This window comes from Pseudorca crassidens, chromosome 1 (assembly GCF_039906515.1).
Source record: "Pseudorca crassidens isolate mPseCra1 chromosome 1, mPseCra1.hap1, whole genome shotgun sequence".
NCBI classification, from domain to species: Eukaryota; Metazoa; Chordata; class Mammalia; order Artiodactyla; family Delphinidae; genus Pseudorca; species Pseudorca crassidens.
The window spans coordinates 114,399,075-114,423,142 of NC_090296.1; the positions used below are offsets into that span (position 1 = coordinate 114,399,075).

The following is a 24,068-nucleotide window of genomic DNA, read 5'->3' on the forward strand; positions in this document are numbered from 1 at the left end:
TCACACCAGTTAGAATGGGCATCATCAGAAAATCTACAAACAACAAATGCTGGAGAGGGTGTGGAGAAAAGGGAACCCTCTTGCACTGTTGGTGGGAATGTAAATTGATACAGCCACTATGGAGAACAGTATGGAGGTTCCTTAAAAAACTAAAAATCGAATTACCATATGACCCAGCAATCCCACTACTGGGCATATACCCAGAGAAAACCATAATTCAAAAAGATACATGCACCCCAATGTTCACTGCAGCACTATTTACAATAGCCAGGTCATGGAAGCAACCTAAATGCCCGTCGACAGATGAATGGATAAAGAAGATGTGGTACATATATACAATGGAATATTATTCAGCCATAAAAAGGAATGAAATTGAGTCATTTGTTGAGACGTGGATGGATCTAGAGACTGTCATACAGAGTGAAGTAAGTCAGAAAGAGAAAAACAAATATCGTATATTAACGTATGTATGTGGAACCTAGAAAAATGGTACAGATGAACCGGTTTGCAGGGCAGAAGTTGAGACACAGATGTAGAGAACAAACGTATGGACACCAAGGGGTGAAACTGGTGGGGGGTGGGGGGGGTGGTGTGCTGAATTGGGTGATTGGGTTTGACATGTATACACTGATGTGTATAAAATGGACGACTAATAAGAACCTGCTGTATAAAAAAATAAATAAAATAAAATTAAAAAAAAAAAAGAAATACAAAAGGGAGTCTTTCAAGCTGAAATGAGAAAACAGTATACAGTTACTTGAATCGACATAAAGAAATAAAGAACATCACTAAATGTAACTGCATAGGTAAGGATAAAAGACAGTTTAAAAGGGGTCAGAGGGCTTCCCTGGTGGCGCAGTGGTTGAGAGTTCACCTGCCGATGCAGGGGACACGGGTTCGTGCCCCGATCCGGGAAGATCCCACATGCCGTGGAGCGGCTAGGCCCATGAGCCATGGCCGCTAAGCCTGCGCATCCGGAGCCTGTGCTCCGCAACGGGAGAGGCCACAACGGTGAGAGGCCTGCGTACCACAAAAAAAAAAAAAAAAAAAAAAGGGGGGGTCAGAAAGTACAAACTTCCAGTTATAAAATAAATAAGTAATGGGAATGTAATTTAAAAAATAAAATTAAAAAGACAGTTTAAATCTATTTTTGTTTGTAACATTTTTCTCCTATATGATTTAAAAGACAACTGCATAAAGCAGTAATTATAAATCCATGTTGATGAGCACACAGTGTATAAAGATGTAATTTATATGACAAATAACAGCACAAAGGAGAAGGAGGGAATGGAGGTATATAGGAGCAAAGTTTTTGTATATTCTTTAAATAAAGTTGGTATTAAATATGTAGAGAAGAAATATTTAAGATAATTATATTATAAACTGGGAAGTTATAGGATGCAAAGGGAGATAAGGTTTCTATACTTCACTCAAACTGGTAAAATGATAAATAATGTATATATAATAAAATACTTAGAGCAACCTCTAAAAAGGCTATACAAAGATATACACACAAAAACAGTATAGATAAATCAAAATTGATTTCAAAAAAATGTTTAGGTAATCCCCAGAAGGCAGGAAAAATACAACAGAGAAATGAAAAACAGAAAGAACAAACAAAAACAAAAATAAAATGGTAGACTTAAGACCTAACATATCGATAATTACGGTAAATGTAAATGGCCTAATATACCAATTAAAAGACACTGAAAAAATCAAAACAGGCGGAGGGGATTGAGATTGACAGAGTGGTTTAAAAAACATGCTCCAACTAGAATGGCTAAAATTTAAAATAGTGACAACAGTAAGAGCTGGCAAGGATGTGGAGAATGTATCATTCATCCATTGCTGGTGGAAATACAGAAGGGTACAGCCACTCTGGAAAACAGTTCGGCAGTTTCTTCAAAAAACTAAACGTGCAACTACCATTTGACCCAGGAACTGCACTCCTAATCATTTATCCCAGAGAACTAAAGACTTATGTCCACGCACAAACCTACACAAGAATGTTCATAGCAGCTTTATTTGTAATAGCACAAAACTGGAAACAACCCAGATGTCCTTCAATGGGTGAATAAACTGTGGTACATCCATACCATGGAATGCTACTCAAGAGTAAAAGGGAACAAATTATGGATAAATGCAATGACCTGGATGAATCTCCAGAGAATTATGCTAAGTGAAAAGAAAATAATCACAAAAGGTTACACCACAGGATTCCATTTGTAACATTCTTGAAGTGACAAAATTATAGAAATAGAGAACACATTAGTTGCTGCCTGGGGTTAATGAGGGGCTGGGGGTGGGAAGGAAGTGGTTGTAGCTATAAAAGAGCAACATGAGGGATCCTTGTGGCCATGGTAATGTTCTGTATCTTAACTATACGAGCCTCAGCAGTCGGGTTAAGGCCAGCCTCTGTACTGGACCCTATCAGGAGCCTGTTCCCATTGGTCAATGCCTCATTCTGATGAGTTGATGCTATGATGCACTAACTGTCAAATATTTTGACCATGATGCTGGTAAGACACACTCCTGACCCACATGGTCCATGAGGGAGCCTTGTGGAAGTAGCTCCTCCCCTCCTCTGGGTATGTTCAAAATGGCAGGATACATTCTCTTCCCTACATAACTCCCCCTAGGAGAGAAGTCAGAGAAAAAACATGTTGATTCATTGCTCTAAGGACCTTGATCACTTTACAGACCCAGGGCACAGACTTAATGAAACAAAATCAGATATCCCCAGACATACATAGACTCAAAAAGACCATCAGAATTCCACCCAAAAGTGTTTAACTGAGCAGAGTTTACTGAAGGGGACTATTTACAGCGGCGAGGCCAGGATAAGGGAATCCACGAGGAACGTTAGTTACAACACTCAGAGATTTGCCATGGTAGGAAGATGTTACCACCCTGATACTTCGTCACTTGGAAAGGGCAAAGTGAAGAATCAGGGCGGCAGCACTCAGAGAGCTGGCATTGGGGAGGAGGGGACCGTACTTGTGGGGGACACAGCCACTGCCAGAGCCCAGCGCAGGGAGGAAGCAGGAAGAAACCCCCCAGCCTCTCTCGCCTCCCAGCCCCCTATATTCCACAGGTGCCTGTCATTGGCCAAACCCAACCAGAAGGCAGAAAGCAAAGGGGCCCAGGCCAAAGCGAGCTACTCCGGGCATAGAGCAGGGCATGGAAGGGCAGATATGTATGTGGGGGACACGAGAGGCAATCAGAGACCCAGTGGGTCAGAGGATACCTATCACACACAGCATTTACACACCAAGCCCGAGAACCACAGGCTTGGTACACGACTGCAAGACTCCCCTGGCTCACCAGCTCACAGCTGTCTTCCGCATCCTCCTGTCCCCACCGGCACAGCCTTGGTGTGTGCAGGGGGGAAGCCAGGGTGCCCTCCCTGCCCCAGACTCCCAGGAAAGGGAGACGGTGAAGGACGGTTTCTCCTAACACGGTCAGACCGTCAGCCTGCCGAGCTCTACAGCCAGGCTGGGCTGGCCCTGCTCTCTGCCAGGAGCCCAGTAATCAAGGTAATTACTTTTCTTTCCCTCCTCTTGGCCCACTGCCCCTCAACAACACAGCACATTTCTCCCACCCCCGACTGCCAGCTCTTAGCCGGGTCTCTACCCACAAATGCAGCCTCCCCATGGCAGGGACTGTCGCCAGAGACTTGCTGGCAGATGTACTGAGGCAGCCGCCAGATCAGCGTCCCCACTGCCAGGGACTCCCTGCCCTCAGCCCGCACGGGAAGCACCAAGGGTCGAGACTCAAGCAGAGGGCTCAGGCAGGTTACCTCAAAGCACGGGATGCAGGAGGCGTCCAAAGGGAGAGAGAGCTGCAGGCTCCAGATAGCTGGAAGGATGGTGGGCTAGGCTCTGTGAGTGGGGTGAGCCCCCTTCCCAGCCATGCAGATCCGCTTGGGGCTTAAGGCGGAGCTAGAGAGGGCCAAGAAGTTGTTTGGTGACATCAGGAAAAAGGGCAAGAAGGAAAAGTGATGGGAGGCAAAGCTTATAAACCCTGCATTGGAGGAGTACTGGTGAGCTACAGCTAACTCAAACCTGAAATTAAAATTCAGAATTGCCCCCCTCAGCCTCTCCTGCTCTCTCTGACCCCTTCCTTATGAATAAAATAAATGAAATCAGCCAACTGGCTATTTAAGATCATAGGTCATTATAGTTGAACGGGATCTGAGCTAACAACAATCCTTCAATTTATGGATGAAGAGAATCAGAGAGGGGAAGCAAAATGTCCAAAGTCACACAGCAGGATGGTAGCAGCACCAGAGCCAGAAGTCCTCAAGTCTCCAAATACTGAGCATCTAGTATGTGTTGGGGACTCTTCGAGATGGTAGGGATATGGCAGTGAACAAAAAGGCAAAATTTCTGCCCCCTGTGGGTTAACAATCTAGAGCAATGCTACCCAACAGAACTTTCTACAGCGATGGAAATGTTCCACATCTTGCTGTCCAATACAGTAGCTTTTGAGCACTTTGACATGTAGCTAGTGTGACCAAAGAACGACATTTTTGCTTCATGTATCTTGCAGCTCTGTTGTTTGGCGCATAATATTTAGGATTGCTATATTTTTATGCTGAACTGACCCTTTTATCATTATGTCATATCCCTCTCCATCCCTGGTAATTTTCTTTGCTCTGAAGTAGACTTTGTCTGATACATACAGCCACTCCTGCTTTCTGCTAATTAACGTTTGCATGGTATATCTTTTTTCCAGCCAAGAACTGAACTTTAAATTTTATTTATTTTTAATTAATTTTAATTTAAATAGCAACATGTAGCTAGTAGCTACAGTTTTGGACCATGCCGTTTTAGAGAACTCAGCTCAGTAAGTCATGTCTCCATTCTGCCAGTAGCTGAGCAGCCCAACACCCCCATCCAGGGAAACATTGTCAGTGATTGCCCCATGGTACCCTCAGAGGCCCCAGGGTAGTCCCCCCCACCACTGTCTAAAATGGCCCTGGACCCGCCCCTCTATCTGAGACTCAGAAGCAGTTGGATATATCCAGGCAGCAGAGGAGACTGAGGATGAGCTGCCTATTTCTGAGAGCAAAACTTTGCCCGTGCTCCCGGCAGCTTCTCCCTCCCAGCCAGGGAGGGCTGACCTCTCCCAGCTCTGGTCCTCATACTGCAGGGAGCAAGCATTCTGGTCGTGTGTTCTGGATGGGAAGGGTGGGTCTTGTGCAGCAGCGGACAAGCCCTTGTTCTCCTGGGTTGGCCCAGGCCTGTTCAGCTGGAAACGACACAGCAGAGGGAGAAAGGGCAGGCCTCAGGGAGGGGGAAATTGGTGGCATGGTTAATTGAGATTACTTACGCGTAAAGCCGGCCAGGTAGAACCCACTGCTGCCAAGGACTCTTCAGGCGGAGTGACCTCCTCTCTCCTCCAAGCTCCCTCCCGCCCTCCTCCTCACTGCATTGTGTTGTGTCTGCTTACTCACCAGCTTGCCCCCCAAACCTGGCATCTCCTCAGAGGAGCTCATGGAGCTGAGGGCATCCTTCCTACGTATACGGCACATGGAGAGCTGCCCCTTCCCTCCCACGTAACACTGTGCCCAAGACCCAGCTCAGAGTTGGTGCAAAATGAATATGTGCAGAAGGATGATGGGGAGGGGAGGGGCAGAGAGAGGGAAAAAGAACAGGATTGCTACCCCGGCTCACGGGTCCCGCTTGCCAGGGCTGAAGAGCAGAGGGGAGGCAAATTCACAGGGAACCCAGGGAAAGAGTCACAACGTCTTGATCACCATTAACCTCCAGCTGGAGCTACAATACCTCCCCCACCGCTCTGCATGGAGACCAACATGCTAAACCCGAGTTCCAGTCTCAGTGCATCTGCCTATCTCTTGACACATCCCAGGATCTTCACCTCCCCTGACCATTGCTTTGTGTCCTTGCATCGGTCACTTTCCTGAGCTTCAAGGGCAGAAAAGTGGGGAGCCCAGGGCAGGAAGGAGGGGAAAATGGAAGGGCCCAGTAGGGGCACCTGAGCCCCTGGAACCTCCACACTGCACCAAGCACACCTGCACTTTAATTTACACATCTTATTTCATTTTCTTACCAAAGAAGCTGTCACGATAATACAGGAGCTGATTCAGTTCTGGCAGAACTGCACAGATCACAGCAGAAAATGACTGATAGGCTTGATGCGGAAATTGCATTCATCATACAGGCAAATAAAGTGGGAAGACATGCACTCGGGATAAAGGTGTTGTCAGCACTGGAGTGCACAACTGACCTGGAATCCTCCCACAGATGAGACATCAGCACAGGTTCAAGACAAGACGGAAATGGGGAACAGGAGGGTCTGTGGAATCGGGGGCCAGCAAAGGCCAGAGGGTTGGGGTGCGTGGGGTCCAGTCAGCCTTGGAAGGAAACGCTCTCCAGATGCACGAGGCCGCAGCCTCCACCTCCACGGAGGGAGGGAAGAAGGGACGGAAGGCCCCTGAGAGGACCTGGGAAGAGTTCCACACTGGTAATTCATGGCAAATTACTCCTGTAATTTACTGGTCCGGCTGGAGAGATGCATCTTTGAACTCCAGCGAGACACTTTGAAAATCACTCTCCACCCTGGCTTTCCAAGCCCTGTCTGAGATGAATTAAAGGGAATTATGCACATAAAGCCCCCAGATCAAGGGAACACCCACTCTCCTTCAACTGCCTGCAAGCTGATTAGACAGAGTTCACAGCAGAACAGGCAACCAGACTGGAAAAATAAAATAAATTTGAAATGCAGAGACTGATGGCTTCTGTCACAAAGTCTCTGCAAAACCAGTCTGTAAATTGGAATTTCCACTGATGCTAAGGCAAAGGTGGCAGATCAGTGGCAGCTGTTGGCCTGGTGGGGTCTTTGAGGAAGGACACCAGATCCCCTTTAAAATCCACACACTGAAAATCCCGACAGGGACTTCCCTGGTGGTCCAGTAGTTAAGACTCCACGTGCTCCCAATGCAGGGGGCCCAGGTTCGATCCCCGGTCAGGGAACGAGATCCCACATGCCTCAACTAAGAGCCAGTGTAGCCAAATAAACAAATAAATATTTTTTTAAAAATCCCCCCAGTGTAGGGGGATCCATATTCCGGGGGGTGGCTTTGGTTGCAAAAGATACCCCGTCACCCCAAGAAGGAGACACTGAGGCACAGGTCAGGTCTCACTCAGGACCTTATGCCCTTCCCACAGTAACATTGTGCCCAGTGCCAGGCACCTAGCTGATCCCAAGCAACAAGATGCTGCCTGTCTTCTCAGGGCCCTGCTGAGCAAACTCACACCTACCTCAGCCCTTCTCTGGGGCAGTTCAGGTCCCAGGTAAGCCATGGAACAGAGGCAGTGGACAGGCAAGTCCTAGAACTCAGTTACGCTCAGGCCCTGGTCCAGGCCAGAAGCAGCTGACAGTCAGGAGTGCAGAAGTCTAGGTTTTCCACCCCCAGAAACTGATGCAACTCAGGCTGGGGTAGCTAGAGAGGGGAGGCTGGAGAGGGGACGTTTTGAAGACTATGGTGGGCACCCAGATTCCCCCACCAGGACTGAGACATTCATTCCCAAGTCCCTCTCTGGAATTGCTCCCAGCCAGAGAGAGCCACCTGGCTCAAGGTCACGCCCCAAACCTGAAGGCAGCTGGCTAGCTGGCCAAAGAGAGGATGGTTATAAAGGTCTGGCCTCCTTGCCTCAAGGTGGGATGATTCTGCAGGCCATCCCTGCTGCAGGGCTGCCCCGCAGCAGGGCTGAGGCGGGGCTCAGCCACAGGGGGGCTTTGTTGTGACTGCATCACAGCCCAACGTCTCCCTCTGCCCCACTGTGCTGTCCACACTCCCCACGGGTGCTAATACTGGGGGCATGAGGGAGACAAGCCCTGATGTGGCAGGTGCCACAGAAGTTGAAGTGATGTGAGATCCCTTGTCTGATCTAGTCCCTCATGTCAGACCCAAGGGGACCCAAAGGCGGGGGAAAGAGACTTGCCTCTATCTACACAGCCAGTCCGTGGCAGAGCTGCCCCTAGAACTCAGGCCTCCTGACTCCACATTTCCCCAGGAACCCTCCAGAAAGGTAAGGCCCCAAGCATCTCTCCCTAGAAAGAGGCTCAACCCCAGAAGAGTAATTAAGAAAGGTCACTTCTCAGTCCCTACCCACTCCAGCCTTCACTCCGCCATTCTGTTGGCCCTTAAAGCCAAAACACTCTCAGCATCTCCTGGAGCCTCTCACCAGCATCCTTCTCAGAAGGAGACATTGATGCCACCATTTTATTATGAGATTTATTAGGAACCTTTTTTCAACTAAGGAAAGAGATACTTTGATCCTTCTCAGCTGGGTTATTCCAGTTGACAATCACCTGTCTATGTGTCCCCAAAATTTAGAGATGGGGAAAAAATCAGAATCACCCAGCATTTACATTGATTTGGTTAATCCCTAGAGGAAAATACAATTAAAAGAAAGGAACAAAACGAAAGCTGACTGATGAGTTGCCATTTTAAGATACTCAGTTCAATTAAGCTAAAAGCCTGCTCTCAGGGTCACAACAATAGTTCCCAAACACTGCCAGCGCACCAGCTCTTCAGCAGCAGTCAAGATGCTCTCAAAGTGGAACAGGAGGGAATCCCTGGAATCTGCACCTGTACCTCATTTCCATTTAGGACCAACTTCTAAGAACCCTGCTGACAGCCTAACACTCCTCCCTGCTGGACGGAGCTCTACGGGGGTCCCAGGGTCTAAGGCAGGGGTCATAGGTTCTATCGCCAAAGTGTCGAACTGCTTGTTTTTTATTGTTTGCTTGCCTGTCTGCTTGCTTTATAAAAGGTGGTTCCCGGTGCGAAGCCAGGGCCTGTTTTGCCACTAACTAGCCTCAGTTTTCTCATCTTTAAAATGGGGAAGTCCTTAGACCGTGGAAACCTAGATATTAGTTCCCACTCTGTTGATAAATTTCAGCGTAACTTCCTCAGCAGCGAAATCATTCTAAAGGGCCTGTTTATCCCACCACCTTGAAGCTTAAAAGTGCTGGGACAGAAAAGGATAGACTTTTCAACATATGGTATCAGAACAATGTGAAATCCATGGGCAAAAAAGTGAACCTTGACCTAAACCTTATCTAGATATATCGATATAGGTATAAATAAGTCTATAGAGAGATATAAAGATACATATTTTAACACAGAAAGTGTAGACTTAAATGTAGAATGTAAAACCTTTTAGAAGAGGGCTTCCCTGGTGGTGCAGTGGTTAAGAATCCGCCTGCCGATGCAGGGGACACGGGTTTGTGCCCCGGTCCAGGAAGGTCCCACATGCCGCGGAGCGGCTGGGCCCGTGAGCCATGGCCGCTGAGCCTGCGTGTCTGGAGCCTGTGCTCCTCGACGGGAGAGGCCACAACAGTGAGAGGCCCGCGTACCACAAAAAAAAAAACAAATGTTGGCAAGGATGTCGAAAAGCTGGATCACTCGTGCATTGCTGGAGGAATTTTAAACGGTGCAGACACTCTGGAAAGCAGTCTGGCAGTTTCTTAAAAAGCGAAACATGCAACAATCGCATGACCCAGCGATTGCACTCTTGGGTGCCTAACCCAGGGAAATAAAAACTTACATTCACACAAAATCCTACATGAGAAGGCTTATAGCAGTTTCATTTGTAGCAGTCAAAACCTGGAAACAACCCAGTCAATGTGTGATTGATTAAACACACTGTAGCATACCCACACCATGTGTACAAGCTTGAATCGTGTCCTCCAAATTCACGTTCACCCAGAACCTCAGAATATGACCTTATTTGAAACTATGGTCTTTACAAATGTAATTAGTTAAGATGAGGTCATACTGGACTAAGGGGGTCCTAAATCCAACAACTGGTGTCCTTATGAGAAGACCATGCGATAACGGAGTATGTACCTACAAGCCAGGAACACCAAGGGTCGCTGACAGCCGGCAGAATCTAGGAAGAAGCAAGGAAAGATTCTTCCCTAGGGCCTTCTGAGGGGGCATGGCTCTGCTGACACCTTGATTTCAAACTTCTGGCCTCCAGAACTATGAGAAAATACATTTCTGTTGTTTTAAGCCACACTGTCTGTGGTACTTTGTTAAGGCAGCCCTAGGAAAATAACACACCACGGGATACTACTCGGCAATAAAAAGGAACAAATTGAACCACACAACAACCTGGATGAACCTCCAGAGAATTATCCAGAGTGAAAAAAAGCCCATCTCAAAAGGTTACATACTGTGTGATTCCATTTATATGACATTCTCAAAATGACAAAATTAGAGTGATGGAAACGAGACCAGTGGTCACCAGGGGAGCAGGGAAGGAAGGGTAGGACTATAAAAGGGTAGTACAAGGGAGTTTTGGGGGGTGATTGAACAGTTCTGTATACTGATTGTGGTAGTGGTTTCACAACTTTATAAATATGACAAAATTCAAAGATACACACACACAGGTACAATGTGTATTCTTGTAAGAACTGCTGAAATCCAAACAAGATCTTTAGTTTAGTTACTAGAATGGTGGTAATGTCAAGTCCTAGCGTTCCGACTTATAGTGATACTATGATTATGTAAGACGTTATCACTGGGGGAAGCCAGGTGAAGAGTACCCGAGAACTATTATTTTTGCAGCGTCTACATGAGCCTAAAATTATTTCATATTAAAAAGTTTTTAAAAGCAGTCTTGGGAGGATTCAATATGTTTTACAACTGTAAAGAAAAAGATGTCGTTACTATTTCAAGTTGACTCCTAACAAGCTCTGAAGGCAGACAAACACAGGCTAGCATTTCAGCTTCACCACGTAACAAACCCTCTAGCCTTGGGCAAGTCCCTTCACTTCTCTGAGCCTCCGTTTCTTCGCCTGTAAATTCTCATACAGGAATAATGACACACAACACACGTATTACCTATGAGATGGTGGGTGTGAAAACATCTGTACTTTCCAACCGTAAAGGAGTAACTTAGTTCCCATCTTTATCCCAACCAGTGCAACTCCGATTTGTCTTCTGGTCCTGCTGTTGTATTTGATTCCACCCTTCAAGGTCAAAGGAGCTTCTCCTGAGAACCCAGGTCCCTCTAGAATTCAGGTCTTCCAGATCTCCTCACCTGGCCAACAAAAGGGCTGGGCTACACCTAAAGCTCAGACCACTATGGAAACAACACCCCCTCTGGGTAGCCCCGGCCAGGCTTTGCAAAGTTCCCCTGCCTTTTGGCCCTCAGAGTTACTAGGGTGCAGCTGACAACCTCCCAGCTCTGAGACTCCAATTACCATCCCTCCCTTTCTTCCCCTCCATCATGACCCTAGCTACCACTTCAAATGGTCTCGCAAAAACAAGAATTTCTCCTTTATGGTTGCAAAGGACAGTTTACAAAGTACTTTTTACACATGTGTTATGCCTCCTTAGGGCCCCAACAAGACCCTAGCTGGAAGCAAAGCAGGTGTAAGAATCCCAAATTTCCAAATGGAAAGAGGTACACATCAGGGAAGTAGGTGAGGAGTAGGAAAGAGAGAAGCGAACCAGCACAGTTAACCACCTACTGTGTGCCAGGCACTTTATTTTCTTTCATTTGATTATTATAACAAGATTATGACGTAAGTATTATTAAATCTCCATTTTGCAGATCAAACACCTCAGTTCAGAAAGGTTAAGTAACACGTCCAACAACACACAACCTGTGAGGGCCAAATGGAGATCGGACCCAAGCCTGCCTGTGTGCAAAGCAGGGATCTTTCCTTTACACCAGGCACAAAGCCCGTCATGCTCTCATCCATCCATTCATTCGTTTCATTCCTTTTTATCTAGAAGCAATTGGAAATCCTTTCTCTCTGTGGGGATTTCCTGAGTTGACCAGACCCATGAGTGCTCTGGCCGCACACATGTGAGGGTCATCAGATGTTCCTCTTCACTCTACATCCCCCAAAGGGTCAATCCACTCATACTGTGTCATGTATTTCCACCCTGGGAATTCACTGGAGCATCCTCTGTCTACCTTAGGCAATGACACCACCATCCCTTCTCAGCCTCACCCTCTAGGTCTCTCCTACAGCTCCCCCAACTCTACAGATGGCCAGAGTCTTCGCTGTGTCAAGTGTCAAGGCTGGAAAGACCCTTAGAGAGCGTTCAAGATGACACCAAGATCCACAGAGGGCAAGGCGCCTGCCTCAGTTCTACAGTGACATAGTGGCAGGACCAGGACTAGCCCCAAGGCCTCCCAGCTCGTGTCCAGCCCTCTCCACCCGGGTCCCAACACAGCATCACTCCATCACCACTGACAGATCTGCCTGCCTCCCTCCTGGCACCTCTCCTGGCTGCCTGGGTCAGGGCCTCACAGCGGTTCCAGGGCTCCCCTTTCCCTTCCACACTCCTAAACCCTGCCCGTCCTCCCAGCCCCAGCTCAATCCTGCTTCTCCCCTGAAAGCTTTCCAGATTATTCTCGCCCACAAGGGTCTCTCCTTCCATCAATCACTGCTGCTTGTACCCTCCATTCCCCTGATACCTCCAGATCTCATGATTTCACAAGCATCATGAGCCTCAGTTTAACCTTCCCTCCACCGCCAGACCACTGCCCACCCCATGCCCTTGGCCTAGCTGAGTGAACCGAAAACCAAAAAAGTATGTGTGGAGGGGGGAGGGTAGGGGAGGGTGGGGGAGGGTGGATAGAACACTGAGTGTTTGTCCATCTTATTAGTCTTAGTTGTGGGAGATTTCCCTTATCTTTTCCCAAACTTACGGGATTTGCCATTTCCCCCCCAAAGTACAATCTAGAAGACCCCTCATGCCATGATAGCGTTGCTTAATAACCTACTCAGAATTAAACTTTGGGGTAAAGTTCCACTTTTGAGACTTGCTCCCCTCATGACTAATTGAGATGCCAGGATCAAACCAAGTCTTTCACCCCATTAAATAAAACCACACAAAAAGATGCTCCTGCTCACTGCACTCTCCTAATTTCCTCAAGCCGGCCTGCAATAAGTATTCCTAATTGTGCTTGTTAAAAAGTAGATTTATGAATCCCAATTAGGCCACTTGCACTTACGCGGCAGCAGTTTTCAATACCACCCAACCTTCCTTCTTCCCGGGATGAAATTATTTTTGGTGGGTGACAGGATAATTACTAAAACATAAAAGGACCCACTCAGTACCACAGCAGCAGCTTCAGCAATTCTGTTAGGAGGGCTTAAGGACAAGCAGGGTTTGGATGGCAAATTTAAAGCCATGTTAAGCTTCCGCCACTCCATACCCTCAACCACGCAGGTGCCTCTCCTGGTTGTTTCTCCCTGGATCCAAAACAACCTTCCAGATACCTGGACCCACCTGCCTCACCCTTCCCCCTGCCCTTTATTTCCCAGCTGCTCCCCACCTACACCTGTACCTCCCCCTCCCAGAGCAAGTCCTTCCACCTGAACAACCTTTCCTCATTCCCATTCTCCTCCAGGAAGCTTTCCTTCCTTGACCCAGGCTCTCGCACCTACTGCTGTTCAAGCACTCACCATATCCATCTAATTCCTCAATTCTGTGTGTGTCTCTAGTCTGGGCTGTGAGCTCCTTGAGGGCAAGGACTGAGTCACTCATCCTGACATCCCAGGATCTCACTCACTCACTCCATTCTTTCCTTCAACAAACTTGTTGGAACCCAATTTAAAAATGGGCAAAGGATCTGACATTTCTCCAAAGAAGATATACAAATGGCCAATACGCACATGAAAGATGCTCAACATCACTAATCATTAGGGAAATGCAAATCAAAGCCATAAAGAGATATCACCTCACACCCAACAAGACAGGCACTGTTCTGTTCGAAAAGAACAGAAAAGAACATGTGTTGACAAGTACATGGAGAAACCGGAACCCTGATACACTGCTGGGGGGAATGTAAAATGGTGCAGCCACTTTGGAAATCAGTCTGGCTGTTCCTAAAATGTTAAACGTAAAGTTACCATATGACCCAGCAATTCCACTCCTACATATATACCCAACAAAAATGAAAACACATCCATGCAAAAATGTGTACACAGACTTCACAGGAGCATTATGCATAGTAGCCAAAAGGCAGAAACAACCCAAGTATCTATCAACCAATGGATGAATACATAAAATGCAATCTATCCATATGCTGGAATATTATTCCACAATAAAAGGAAGGAAATACTAGTTCATGCTATAATGAGGATGAACCTTGGAGCTTTATGCTAAGTGAAAGAAGCCAGTCACAGAAGACCACATACTGTATGACTCCATTTATATGAACTGCTCGGAACAGGCAACTCCACAGACACATAAAATAGATTAGTAGTTGCCAGGGTTGGGGGGAGGAAGAATGAGGAGTGACTACGGATGAGTATTGGGTTTGTCTGGGGGGTAACTGCAGTGATCACGACACAAACTGATTGTGGTGACGGTTGCACAACTCTGTGAATATACTAAAAAGCATCAAATTATAATTCAATCAACGACAGGAGAGCTTGCTACTTTGAGATAGAAAATAGTGTAGCAGTTAAGAGCAGTTTCTAGAGTGAGACCCCTTAGTATCAAATCCCGGCTCTGCCTGTTACCAGCTGTGTGACCTTGGACAAGTTATTGAACGTCTCTGAGTCTTGGTTTTTGTCATCTATAAAATGAGGGGATAATAACATTATCCACCTCATAAGGCTATTGAGTAGATAAAATGAGTTCATACATATAAAGTACCTGTCATAATATAAGTGCTATACAAGGATTAGCTAGAATATTTCCCAAGCTGGATGAGCGAATCTCACTGCTTGGTGTAGTGATGGGCAAGTCTTACAAAATTCATATTCATCTCACCTCTAAGCACCCATTTCTCCCGGAGGTGTACAGTTCTTCCCCTAGCCTAAGAACTAGCCCCCTAGTTCTTCCCGCATGGGGAAGGGTCTTGGTCATTCAAGTGCTAAAGGATATAAGTGCAAGAAAGAACATGGCAGCGTTCTCTGGCCATCCTCGAGACGCTGAGACAAGGAGGCAGGTGTCTGGCAGGGAGAGGCCCCGGATGGCAGAGCAACCCGCCGGAGAAGCCCGGCCCTGCCATCTGCTCTCCCGGCTGAGGCGAGTGGCCTGGCATGGATTCACACTTGGTCACAGCCCAGCACCTCTACCAAGTGCGCATTAGGGAGGAGTGCCAAGGCCCAGCCTGCAGGACCCATTTCCCATCGTGGGGGAGAGGCAGCGAGCAGCCCTGCCCCAAAGAGAGGCCTCTTCAGTATGCTTGCCCACCATCCACACTCCACATTACCTAAGAACGGCACCAAAAGCCAGCGCTCTCCCAGGAAAGGTGATGGCTGAGGGAGCTGTGCAGTGGGCAACGTGGCATTAGGAGCCCCAGGGAGGAGGTGGGGGACCAGCGCTCAGCGGGTGATGCCACTCTGCACCCCACCAGGGTCCTCCACCAGGTTTGAGTCATTATAATACTTCCCTAACGACTGCCCTTTGGAGGCAGGGACCCCAGGGGCTTGACTCATCCAGTCATATCTGGTTCACGCCCACTCACACCAGGCATACATCTGCAAGCACACACCCACACGCGGTCCCACACACTTACAACACCCCACTCCATAAATAGCTCACATGCATACACAGTCACAGACACACACACACACACACACGCATTCACACAATACACTAACCTATATACACTCACAACACAGACATACATTTGCAACACACATGCACATATGGTCACACACACTGAAGTACACACCGTCAGCAAACACATACAGTCAGACATACACACACCCTCATGCACACGCAAACCTGCTCATACCACACGTTCACTCCCATACACGTTCATGCTCAGTCTTCCTCAGACTCACATAAACACACATGCATACGCTTACCACTCACGCGGGCCCACAATCACACACAGGCGTTCACACACACACATCCAATGCTGTCCCACACATACACACTCACACACTTACCCAGAGGCAGCCCTTCAGCCCTCCAGGCCTCCAGGCTCTGCTGAGAGCACAGGTAGCAGGGGGCGGTTAAGTCAGAAGATTGTTTTTCCCATTTGCCGGGCTCTTTTCCTCCTTCAGAAAATTGTCACCTGGGCAAGATTCCCAGGGAGATGGCAAGAGGAGGGAAAACACACAGGTCCATAAAGACCTCTGAAAAAACCTCACTGTGGAAGAAGCGTCCACCCATCTCCAAGGATGTCCACAGCCCAAGGAGAGTAATATTGATGCTGGTAGGATAGCTTTTCTTAGGTCCACAGAAAACATGTCGGGGTTTGCAATTTATGGAGAACGTCTTCCAACACTGTCACCTCAATCCCCTAGTCTGCTGCTCACCTGAGAATCATCTCGAGCCTCAGTTTCCTCGTGGAGTTGCTGTGAGGCTTAAACGAGATCCTGCACAGAAATTGCTGTGCCCAGTGCCTGCCACAAAGTCTCAATAAATGATAGTTTTTTTTCTTGACATTATTAATATTGGCTATTAATAAAAATAAATCCTACAGCAATCCCATCAGGCATTGTTTTCCTCATTTTGTATGAGTGAAAACAAAAGCCCGGCACTTTAGATGATCTGTCCCCGAGATCACATCGGCAAAGTGGGAGAACAGGAGTCAGGCCTCCTCCTCCGGGGACTCCTTCCTCTTTCCTGTGCCCACCACCCCCCCGGGGGCCTGCTTCTCCCCATCTGGCCTCACATTTCGAGCTCTTCCCTGCTTCTCAACATCTCCCGGAAGAGAGGGCAGAGGGGGAGAGGGGAAGGGAGAAAGCAGAGTGTGTCTTTCCTCCCCGTTCGTTCCATGGATACGGTCCAGGCTCTGCTGTCTGGGACGTGCTCTGAAACGGCTCTTAGCTTCTATTTCTTCATCCCCATTCTGCCTGAGGCCCCCAGGGAAGGGTAACCCTGGCCCAGCTAGGCAGCCGATCCCTTTATGCTTCAGATTCCCCCTCCTAAGACCCCCTGGGCTCCACCACCCAGCCTCTGGGACTGCCCCTGCTCCCCCCAAAACACCCACCAGAGTAACTGGCATGGAGGCAACCCAAGGCCAGGAGCTAGTCCAGATTCCTTTTCCTGCTCTAGCCCTACATCACCCTCTGACCTTGGACCGGTCACTTGCCCTCTCTGGGTCTCAGTCTGCCCTCTGCCCAATGAGAGGACAAGAAGGTCATCAAGCTGTAACACTCTCTGAGGCTGGGAAGCTGGCAGAATCTCAAAATCTAAGGCAGGCTAGTGTGGAAGGCAATCTGGGGCGAGGGAGCTCTTTAAATCATAGCACAGCAGGAAAGCTCCTCAGAAAACGCCGCACACAGAGGGTATGCAGGTAATAGAGTCAGTAAGAGATGCTGCACTGCCCGAGGGCTTACCGGTGGGCTGTCCCCCGCCCCAGCCACGGAGCCCTCACAGACAACCAGACCTGCTCCTCTGGGCTTCCCTTTAGAGCCACTTGCGGAAACCCACGGAGCTCCAGAGAAGGGGGTGGCTGGTGGAGGGGGTGCCCACCCACTCGCTTGTGCACAAAGACACACACCCTGGAGAGGACAGGATGGAAACCAGGCCAGGTGAGCCTGCAGGGAAGGAGCTCCTCAGACGCCAGGAATAGCACCCCCCTACACCCACAGAGGGGACTGCTCCCCACGATTAGGCCACACAGACTGAACCACCTCCTACTACAGCGAGCTGAGGGATCCAGATTTGTCAACTTAGCGTAACACTGCCTGTGCTGGATATTTTCCATGAGTTCCTGTAGATCTTCTCCGCACACGTCTCCCTCTACTTTGGGCCCCAGGAGGCTGACAGGTACGGATGGCATCAGAGGCTCCCTTGATCTCTGGGTTCCCCAATGATCCATTGGGCTCACCCGATGGGGCAGCCAGCAGGAAACTGGAGAGGAGGAGGAGCGGGAACAGGATCACTGTGATTTGGCTGCACGCCTTCCGGAAAGCCACGCTCTTGTCAGGCAGCCCTCTGTACACAGTCCCCTCTCCAAGTCCCCGTGGGCCGCGGGCGTGCTAAAGGCTCTCACGGTTACCAGCCTCAGGGTGCTGCACTGTCCTTTGCTGGTTTTCCTAAATTCCGCCCACACCTATGTAAACAGCCCCTTTATTAAGTTCTCATCAAATTACCCAGCTTGGGTGTGCTACCTGTTTCCTGCCAGGACCCCAGTACATCACTCAGGGAGATGTTCTTGGTCAAATCATGGCAAGATCGTCATGGCCAGACATAAGCAAGTCAGGCAGAAACAGCTCTGGGGTTATCTGGCCTTGTGGCTTCACATACAACAGGAGCTCTCTGTGGTGGGGAGCTCTCTGTGGTGTGGTCCCCACCCTGAATGCCCATCAGCACCCAGCCAGAAACGTCAGTGAGTCCGAGACTCCCAGGGGACCATGGCGACCCAGACAGCAGGCACCCCAGCTGGACAGGAAGCCACCACTCAGCTTTCTCCACTGTTGGCCAGGCAGGAATGCGGGCCAGGAGTTGCAGATCTTCTAATTATTCAAAGGAAATTGGAAATACATATTTTTATGTGAAATCCTCTCTTGGCTCACACGGTTTAAAAGCAAAACTCGAGCCAAATGCATCTGCAGCCAACAGAGAGTTGTTTGTTCCCCCACGAGTTCCACTCTGATTCTGAGATTCCATCTTCTATGTAGACGATTCAGAGCGATGATAGCTTTGGTGGTCCTGCCAAGGCTGCACACTCTGAATCTCTGAGTCTCTGCCTCAGGGAAGGAAGAGGGCCGGCAAGGGTCCTCGAGGCAGAGGGCCCTTGGCAAAGCCCAGACCGTGGAGAGAGATGGGCAGCGTCGGCAGTGAGGTCAATGGCCCCAGGTCAGGAACAGGGAGCCGGGCGGAATGGGGAACTGGATTGAGGTGATTAGAAGCGGGAGACATTGTCATTGGACAAGGAGCTAGCCTCAAGAAAGGTCTGGGTTACTTGGGGTTGGTTTGTTCATTCATCCATTTGTTTATTACCAAGTTCTGTTTTGAGGATACATCAAGTTCTATCTGAAAGTTGCAGGGGTGCCTAGGCCCCATTCCGGTGGAAGGTGACAATAGCATCTTTATCTCCTGGGAGACAGGCAAATTAGCATCACTTACAAAGGCCTATAGTCCGTCCTCCTTCAGAACCATCAAATCACTGGGCGCTTAGATGACTGTGTCCCGGAAAGGACATCTTATCCCTCCAGCTGCCTCCAGGCCCAGCCAAACTCCCAAACTCGCCGGGACAGGAAAACCTCTCCAATGAGGAAAAGGCTCTAGCTAGACATCCCCTGGCCTTCTGTCCTTTCCTTCCCTGAATTGCTCCAGAATTGTCGATTCCCCCGTCTGGCACTGCCTAGGCACCACCAGGTATTGCCAGGCTGTTTTCTGGATCTTCCATCTGTCTCACCTGTCCACTAGATTGTAAGCCCCCCAGGCAGCAGGGTTGGATTTTAAGCTTTACCCCCCATCTAGGCTCACCCCAGCTTCTTACAAGTGGAGTTCCATAAATATCCACATGATTAGGCATTTTTGGTGATATGACTGGGTAGTAATAAGAAATTACAAGCATAATAATAATGATGACAGATGCCTTATGTTTATGTAGCACTTTGAACTTTAGAAATAAGAAATAATAAACCTAATAATAGTAATGATAGATGTCTTACCTTTGTATAGCACTTTGAAGATGGCAAAGCACTTTCACAGACTTAAATTTTATATCATCTTCAAAATCATCTTTATAAAAAGTTAGTGGGGGGCATAGATGAAACAAGATAGGCGAAATGCAAATTACTGCTGAAGCAGGGCGATGTGGACATGCAGATGCACTATACTGTTCTCTCTCCTTGGGGATCTATTTGAAATTTTCTACTGTAAAGAGTTTTAAAAAACAACACAAAACACTGTACTATGTAAGTCAAGTAAGAGGCTTGATCATCACCAGTCTTATTTTAAAGCTGAAGAAACTGAAGGCCAGAGAGGGGGGCTGGCTTGCCGAATCACTCAGCTTGTGTGGACCCGCCTCTCTGAGAACAGAGAGGTGGCGTCCCCGCTCCTTGTCACACGCTCTCTTTTCTACATCACTGTTGCCCAGAGTGGGTCCCACCAACATCATTCCCTTGGAATGTTAAAAGGGTTCTACGGGGACTTCCCTGCTGGTCCAGTGGTTAAGACTCCATGCTCTCAATGCAAGGGGCGCAGGTTCAATCCCTGCTCGGGGAACTAAGATCCCACATGCTGCACGGCACAGCCAAAGAATAAATAAATAAAGGATTATATAAATATAATAAAGGATTAAATAAATAAATAAAGAATAAAGAAAGAAAGAAAGAAAGAAACTAAGATCCCATGGTTAAATACGTTTAACAAAGGACCAAACAAAACAATCAAGTCCTTTTCCTGCAGGACTTGTCAGAGCCTTTACAGAGCACTCTGTAGAGCTAATGTTCCGTAGAACACAGTTGGGGAACACCGAGCTACATAAGACCCACAGGCACACAAGAGCCCTATTATGTACCCAGATGCCTGCCAGTCCCCAGAGCAGGGATTTTCAGACATCAGAAGCCAGGCCAAGTGAAAGCCGTATGAAGAGGTACGCTGCAGATGAGCCCTGCTAGGTGTGTGCAAAGTCCTGGGTGACAGAAGGTGCACAAACATAATCTGCCAGGGGAGTGGGGGACTATTATGGTGCGTGGTAAGGCCTCTAGATAATGGCTGGGTCAGAACAGGAGTTGTGAGAAATGCCAAGAAGGTACATGAGGCCCAAACTGGGCCTGGCCCTCCAGGCTCCCAAATAATGTCAGGGCCCCGCAAGGCTTCCCTTTGGAGGAGGGATGGGGGTTGTTTTTCCTGCATGGGCTGCCCCTGAGCACTCTACAGGAACAGATGCTCCAACCCTCTCCTGTGCCAGGAATTGAGCTGCTGATTCAAGCTGCCACCCGTCCCTTCCTTGCTAATCCTCCAGCCCTGGACACTTTTGTGGTCACACCAGCTTCTCTGGCAGTTTCACGGACCCTTTGGGCAGCTGTACTGATACTTAATCACTAATGAAGCAGGGTTTTTCCATCTTCCTCTCCACCTTCTCCTCCTCAGTAGCGAGGCCTTGGGCCATGGAAGAGCAAGTACGAGTAAGTACGATCTGCTTTGTGAAAGCTGGAACGCAATTGTTTATCATCCTCAAAAAATAACAATTAATCATCATTGAGCACTTATCGTGTGCCAGGCCCCGTGCTGGGTGTTTACCGACATACAATTCCCATGATAACCCTAGGAGTAGGTTCTGTTTTACATCCCATTTTACAGCTGGGCAAACTGAGGCACACAGAGATGAGGGGATCTGGCCCACATGACCCAGATGATGAGTGACAGAGCTGAGCTTTGAATCCAGGCAGGGGGCATCTGGAGGCCCTGCTCAGAACCACTCTGCTAAGCTGCCTCAGCTGACAGTCTCTGGTCAGGAGCCTGCAGAGCTGAACTCACCTCAGTGGCAGGTCTTAAGAGTCAAGGATGGCCCAGGGGCAGCCAGCCTGGAGGCACCAAGACCCGTAGGCTGTAGAGACCATCTCCAGCAACCCCAGCAATTTCCCAGCCCGTTGGCTTATTCCTTTGCCTTTGTCCCCTTCCCCACCCCAGTCCTGGTCACCCGTGATCAGGAGCCCTTTACCTGCAGCTGGACCAGCCCTGGTCAAGGCAGATGGTGGGAGCTAGAATTAGCCGTGCGGTCAGAGACGCAGCATCTAAAGTCCCCAGGGAGCTCTGGGCAGCCTCACGCCATCTGAGCTCTGCCCTTCCCTTTGCCCCTGGCCTTTGGGCCCCTCTAAAATCCTGGGCTTTGGCCTTGTCTCCGGCCTGGCACCCCAATCCCTTGGGGACCTGGATGCTAACTAATACAGCCTGCTTCACCTTATCACCCCCAAGGGAAGGGACCCTGATCCTTAGACCTCTCGCCTCTGAAATGAGCATTCAGGAGGGAGAGGAAGACCAGGGAGTTTCACTGAGGTCTGGAGTGTGTAGGGCTTATGCCCGCTATTTGCCGTACTTCCCGCCTCATTCACTGAACCCACCTGACTACGTGATGAGGTAACAGTATCACCATTTTACAGATGAGGAAACTGAGGCTCAGAAAGGTTAACTAACTTCACCAAAGACACAGGTGAGGGGAGGAACCTAGTCCACGCTGCCATCAAGGATGCCATGGGGTTACGACCATAATAAAGCAGCAGGAGTGTTCACAAAGGCAGCTGTGACTCTGGAGGAGACAACACCACCTTCATCTGACACAGCGCTGACACCCAAACAGGGTAATCAGGGGCCTAGACTTCACTCAACTGCTACTATTACTAACACCTAACTTAACACATACTGCACGCCAGGCACCCTGCTATGCACTCAGCATGCATTATCACATTTAATCCTCACAACACTGTAAAACAAGTACTATTATTATTATTATCACTTTACTAAGGCTTAGCAAGCTAAAACAAATTACCCAAAGTCACTGCAGTAAGTGCCTACCCAGCAGCCATGCCAACCTCCTCATTCCCAGAGCGCCTGACTTTTGTCCAGGTGCCCCCTCCTCTCCACCATGACTCAGGGAAGCATAACCCAAGTGGAACTTCATTACTCTAAGCCAATCACAGTAATTCCTTTCCTTTTGCTGGTGACTGATTTAGGAAAGAGCACTTGACCCAATTCTGGCCTGCTGGAGGGCTTCTGGGGAAAGTTTCCTCGCTTATAAAAGGAAATGCCCAACAAGAGATGGGCAACTCCTTCTTCCACTGAACATTATCGTTTATGAATGTGATGACTGGAACTACAGCAGCCATCTCACCACCATGAGGCGCCAGCACGAGGATGAGCCAACATGCTGAGGAGAGCAGCCAGAGAGGTGGAAAGGACCTGGGTTCTTGTTGTGTAAGCCCCAACGTCCTGCTTTTCTGTTACTTGCAACTTCACAGAGAGAATGTGAACTTGCATCTCTCCCCCTCTAGACTCTAGACTGAGTCCAAGCCCAGAGCCTGTATCTATATGCCCCTCTGAAGATTAGATGCCAGACTGTCAAGCTACACAGATCCAGGGATGGTTCCGTCTCCTCGACTGTGGGCCTGTCAATCCTAAGTAGAAAACACAGGCCAGAGCTCAGCCTGGCCACCAAGCCCTGAAGGACAAGGATCCCAGCAGCTGCCCTCAGCAGACACTCCACAGTGGAGGGAGACCCGGGAGCCAGCCCCTGCCCCTTGGGAACCAAGTCTCGTTTCATTCTCCCTTTCCACTGCCTTCCTCTGCCATTGCCCCATAAATCTCCGGTTTATTAATTCTTTACATGAGGCAGTCAGGGTGGGATCCTGATTTACTCTCTGTTCATAAAACGCTGAGAAATTAAAGGTGGAAATTACCCAGAAAGACACAGAGCCTCCACCGGGGAGCCCCAGAGCAATTCCTGGCCCAGAACCAGGCCCTCTCTGCCCTTCCCACCTTCGGAACTCAGGATCCGGTGATGTCATTGCCTTGTCCTCCCCCACAGACACCTCTCGGCTCCTACTCTGCACAAAGCAGGAAAGGGGGTGCCACTGTCTCCCTGAAAACCCATTTCAGAGTCTCCTGTTTTTTGAAGATTTCCTCTTCTTATATCCCTTCTGCTGAACATGATGGGGAGGGGAGATCAAGTTGGGGACCAAAAGTAGGGAGCTGATTAAAACAATTCAAATGCCCAAATATGTCACAAATCCAGAGACACCACCAGGAGGGAAAATAGAAACTTTGTATTAAATGACTTCACCAACCCAGGTGTCTCAGTGGCCGGATCATCCTCCTCATTTCTCTAACCTCTGAGGGCACCTCAAGAGCACTTCACCCCACCACTCCCCAAGACCCTCCAGGTACTCAGAACGCTGACAGTCTCTAAAATCCAGCAAAGCCTGGATCCTCCTAACAAAACCCTGCCTGGGTCTCAAAGCTGCCAAGGCTCCCACATCTCACAGCCCACCCGATAATTGGCTGCCAGATCCCACCTCTGCCCCAAAAGTCAGGGAGAGTTACAAGCAGGCATCAGGGTCTCACATCAAGGACGAGGACTATCCTAGTTCAGGATAACAACATATCTTTAGCCCACCTATGCGCCAGGGATGGCACTAGGTAC

At 48.7% G+C, this 24,068-nt stretch overlaps 1 protein-coding gene across 25 annotated transcripts in view; it reads right to left on the reverse strand.

The window, feature by feature from the left end:
- Positions 1-24,068, reverse strand: part of MEGF11 (multiple EGF like domains 11) — a 430,600-nt gene that overhangs the window by 345,884 nt on the left and 60,648 nt on the right. Inside the window, exon 1 of one of the 25 annotated variants that reach the window (XM_067751108.1) lies at positions 15,913-16,525. The exons of the other annotated variants lie outside the window; for them this stretch is intronic. The gene's annotated coding sequence lies outside the window, so the exon portion shown is untranslated. Of the gene's footprint in view, positions 1-15,912; positions 16,526-24,068 lie in introns of those variants that run through there. 25 annotated transcript variants of the gene reach the window in all.